Raw genomic sequence first — 5,456 nt, 5'->3', positions numbered from 1 at the left:
GAGTAATGTTTTTCCCTTAACGAATTCGATGTAACTTTATCCCCTCATAACTAGTGGCAATGCAGTGATAGGTTTTAAGGCAATGCAGCATTCCAGTTCCTGTGTAACAAAAACACTGGAGAGAAAAAAAAAAAAAAAAAGATTCAAAGGCAGCTAAAATGGCAAAGGAAACGTGCAGGATTTCCAGGGCTGATCCGTGCACACCCACTTGTATCCCAGAGCAGCCACCTTGTGGGCTGTCAGCTGTGAGCAGTGCCTACGTACAGAGTTGATATAAACCCTTCCTTATGACAAACCAAGCCTGGCGTCTGGGTCACTGAGGGAAGCTGGGCTGTGCCAATCAGTTATTCCAGCCTGTGGCATCAGTGAAACCAGCAGGTTTCCTGCTTCACAGTCAGCCTGTGCCTGGACAAAGCAGAGCCTGAGCTCTTGCATGGTTTGCCCCAGTGGTTTGAGGCCAGGGAACGCTCCCTGTGTGGGTGCTGAAGGGGCCTGAGAACATGCGATGTATGCAGGCATTGCTTCCACCTTGTGCCACTGGCTGAGGCACGGCAAATTCCTGCCTCTGGTGTGTTTGGCACCCTTATTCTCCAATATCTCAAAGAAATATGTAAACACAGTAGAGGTTTGGCAGCTTTCCCTAATCCCTTGTCAGCTGTGAGAAAATGCTGAGGTAAAAGCAAGTGTGCAGGCCTTGCTGTAAGGCAGAAGCTCTGCTAGGCCAAAAGTGGTGACTGCATGCCACTCTGGAGGGGAAAATGGAAGGAGGTTGTTCCAGTTTGAGGTCAAGGTGCAGTTTGAAGTTTCCTTTCTGTGGTGTTGGTGGTGGATATTGGCTCTCAGTGTGCCCAAGGGCTCCGGGTGTCTGTCAGGGCAGTCAGGGTGTGGGAAGTGTCCCTGGCCCAGCACTGCCCGTCCCATCTGTCTCCCTCCTTGGCTGTGGCCAGCGTCTCCTGGATCCATGCACTCGGGCCCTGCCTCAGTGGAGAGGTGCCAAAGGCCTCGTGGCAGGGTGTTCATGGCCTTTGCAAACCAGTTATTGGCACAGAGGGGCAGGTCAGGGAGCCCTCGGGCCCCTCTGAAATTGAGAGGAGCTGTCTTCAGCCCTGCACTCAGCTCCAGCCCTCAGAAACTGGGATTCCATCCTCTGTTATTCACACATTGCCCATTCCCAAATGGAAGAATCGGTTCACTTGTCAAATTGCAACTCCAGCCCCAGGCCCCAGAGCTTCTGTGGCACATGACTGAAATGCCACACAGTGATCTGAGGTGCCCATAAATCCATAAAAACAGGCTGAATATGGAGAGGCTTGTCTGTGCCTGTGAACAGATGTGGATCCACTTCCCAAGGATGTTGGGGTGCAATGAGAGTTTTGCTTAATGCAGGTTCAGGTAGCTCTGCATTTCCCAGTGGCATGAAAGAGAACATGGAGAAAAAGAAATCATGAGATGCTTTCTTTAGGTGTAAGTAAAATTTTGTGGCCAAATGTTCACTGCTTTGAAAGGACCTAAATTGCATTCAGACCTTGGTTTGTGTTCCTTTTATTTCAGGATTTTGGCACATTGCCTTATCATTTGAGCATAAAGATGATGGAGAAGGCAAGAGTCATCTAGAGCAACACCAGACCTTTCAGATAATTCACTAAACCCAGAGTTACAGTCAACCTTACTGCTGATCTCTACGTTTTCAAAAGAATGTTAGTACTAGGAAATGTTTGTCTTAATTTTTATAAATTCTATTGCTAAACTTCTATGTGAAGTTATGACACTAAGGCCTTAATTTTTTTATTCCAGTGTTCAATGAAAAACTGAAATTATGTTTTGAAATTATCAAATTTTAGGCAAGATATTTTCTGGGGCATAACAGGATGGCACAACAGATCTGCTGAATTGTAAAATTTTAGAATTTTTTGGCACAATGCACTATTTCATTTTCTGTTAGAAACTACGCTCATTTCATTGGCCAAACCATGAATTTTGCTGTGTGATTATTCTCTGATTCCAGAAATGCACTGTACATTTAAACTTATGTTCTTTTTTTTTCATCTTTTTTTTTCTATTTATTTTTCCTTTTCCTCTCTTTTTTTTTCTTTCTTTCATTCATGAGTCACAGCATCATCTAGTGGTCAAATATGAAAAGGAGAATTTTTGCTGGATTATCCATTGTTTTTGTATTTTATTCAGACAAAAAAATTAGCAGCATAAAGAAAATGGCTGCTTATGCTCAGGAAAGCAGTTACCTGACCTAAAGCCTTCTTTAAATATTAACTTTCTCTTTTTGCAAAAAGTCATTTTTACTGAATCAGCAATCATTCTGCAGTCTCAGGTTGAGTGTATGCCTGTGTAGCTGTGGGGCGCTGGCCTTGTCTGGTGCCCCGTGCCCAGCCCAGCTCCTCTCTGCCTGCCCTCCTCAGCAGGGCAGGGCACAGGAACTGTGGCAAAAGGCTCCTGGATGGGGAATGCCTGCCCTGGGCAAAACAGTGGCAGGTCCACCTTGGGGCCAGCTGGCACCTGCTCTTCTGGAAGGGGAAACTTCCAGCACTTCTCACAGAAGCCAGCCCTGTAACCCCTGGCTACCAAAACCCTGCCCCACAAACCAGTGGGGCTGTGCAGTGGATGAAATGCAGCTTGCCCACGGCTGGACCCTCGGTACCACAGACACCATTCTGGCAGGAACAGCCAGGATCCTGCCAACCTCACCAGGGCCCCTCTGCTGCCTTCTTTCTAAAGCACTTTCTTACACCACACTGTTGGGATGAATATGAAGACAGTTACTGAACTGCCACCATGAAAATCAGATTTTGCCCAGTAGTGTTGCCATTTTACCTCAAGGCTGCTCTGGTGGTTTTCTTTCTTACCTCAGTAATCAAAACGTTTTTGCCTGAGGCTTCAAAACTCTTAACAAAAAAACACCTTGCTAGGCTTGTGTAGCTCACAAGAAATTAGGCAGAAAAAATATCCTTTGGGAACTGAGTCTGAATAACATCTAATTCTGTCTATAACTCCTATATTTTTTGATCTACAGAGTTTTTATTGCAGCAATGACCTGGTAATATAGGATGCTGGTCTGCAGGCCAGTAAATACTGTATTGCCATTATTAATAAAGAGCCACAGGCTTTCAAAGCCTCAGGACTGAGAGATGTCAGATTTGTTTTGCTTGAACTCAGACAGGCTTGTCTGGAGCTCTGTCTTAACTTGTTTAGATGTGGCATCAATTTTCCTTATGAGGTGGCTCTGCCAAATTTCATTTCCTTTAACATCTGCGCTGAAAACCAGATTTGATCTAAGTTGTAGTAACAAGTAGTCATTCTGTGGAGAAGGAAATATTTATCACTAATGCAGAAATACAGACCAAGCATGACAGCAGAGGCCCTGGAGTCAATGATGTGCATGGAGACACACATGCAAGGTAACATACAAGAGCAGCTTAGAAGCTTTGTAGAAACTGGCGTGCTACGCAACATTTGCAATGCACATTTTGATTCTATTCAGGAAAAGTAAAAGCAGAGTCCACTTGGAGAACCACTCAAACAGCCCTGACTGCATAATCTATAGTTCTGCAAGTCACCGTTTGTATAGTTACAGATCAGACTGTCGTTCTTACCAACTCAATACATTTTAACTGGAATTTGAATTTTTGTCTTCATGAAGTTGCCACGCATTTACAAAAACATAGTCATGTTCAAATGGATTTAAAAGGGAGAAAAAAAATCACTAGAAGTTTAATTAAGGTGTGGAAAAGCTTGTCTATGCAGGCTGTGGAATCTTCACCCTTAGGGCCTTCTAACACCAGGCTGGAGAAAGTCCTGAATGATGTGGTTGGATTTCAGTATTGACCTTGCTCTGAGTAGGAATTGGACTTGACTTTGACTGGACTCGAGATTGCTGCAAAAGGATCTCCCTTCTTTCCCACCTGAATAAGTCTGTAGTTCTGACTCTTACTTGTACTGCTAAACCATTTGCATTCAATCTCTTATAAGCAAAGAACTTCTAAGCTGTGGATTTCAACACAAAAACATGATGTGTTGCTGTTGAAGAACTCTACTGTTCAAAAATCTACAAATTTGGAAAGTAGAAAAGGTAACATATTATGTTATCTACATCTTGGAAAGTAGAAAAGGTAACATATTATTCATACATTTTGACTGTAGACATGATCGTGAGAGAAAGTGATTTTTAAATTTTTTTTTAACTTTCTGTGACTTAGGAAAAACACATACACATTTTTTATCAGTTTGACTTGCATGTTGCTATGTTAAACCTCTGCTCTAGAGGTGTTCATCTTCAGCAGCCCGGTCTAACAAGGTAAAGAGACTTTAGAAGAGGATTTTTTTGAGGGGGATTTTGTGCTAGGAGGAACAGGGGGGGCTGAAGAGCCATGATATATTATTTATTTCAAGTGAAAGAGTTCTTGTCAATTGTTCAGTGTAACTAAAGAGTACATAGTTTCCTCAGCTTTCTCTAAGCAGAACTGGGAACAGTGTTCCTTAGTTCTGAGGGGAAAACATATTTGAAGTTATTTCATTATTTTACCATCTGGTGAATGATGTGCTTATTAATAACTGGAATGTACTAGAACACTACAACGGAAACAGGAAGGTTTGCTTTGCCTACTGGTTTCACAGATCTGCTGCATAAAAAATTCTCTGAAGTCATTACCCAGGAGTGAGCTACAAGTCAGGCCAATTTAAACAGGATGCAGCAGCACAGCCACCACAGGCTTGCATTTACAATTGTTATCTTCCCATCTGCTACAACTGCACGTTGAGCAGCATACCCCAGAAAATCTTCTGGACTTTATACAAACCACAAGCCACACACAGAACTGGTTTGGCTGGCCAGTGCGACTTTTAGAGTTTCAACAGCCTCAGAAAAAAAAAACAGTACTGCTGGTGTTATCAAGAGAGAAACTAAACTGCTCTGTTTGCACACCGTGTCAATTATTCCACCTGCTTCCCACTTCATAGATATTTCCCAGCTTATACTTATGGCAGCAACAAAAATGCAGTAACAAATCCCATAAGAAATAGCTCCCACATTTCTGCTTTTCTCATTGATCCCTTCAGAAGATCCTTTTTTACCCAGATCCTTCCCAAACTCGTTTGGAGAAATTTAGACTGTCATCTGATCGAGCTAATGAGACTGCTGTGCCCACCCACCATGGCCAGGCCTTTGCCCAATCTGTCAGTGCTCAGCCACCAAACGTGCCTGGCCAAAACCCTGCAGGTGCACAGTGCGCACAGCACCAGGTCTGTCATGACCGCTCAGGAAAACTGAAGGACTTTATGGACTGAAGGCCTTGCTTTTTGTATGGAGAGGTGTAGGAAGCCCCCGTCTTATGGACTAGGTTCCAAGAAAGTTTTCTCCATGGCTGGCTCCAGCACAGCCCAGCGCAGTGACGGAGCCCGGGCGTCCCTGTGTGCTCCGGCTGCTCAGAGCCACGGCAAGTGCTCCA

The sequence above is a fragment of the Agelaius tricolor genome, unplaced genomic scaffold (assembly GCF_023055355.1).
Source record: "Agelaius tricolor isolate 1412-34295 unplaced genomic scaffold, bAgeTri1.0.p SCAF_11, whole genome shotgun sequence".
Classification (NCBI taxonomy): domain Eukaryota; kingdom Metazoa; phylum Chordata; class Aves; order Passeriformes; family Icteridae; genus Agelaius; species Agelaius tricolor.
Note: the sequence above shows the minus strand (reverse complement) of the source record.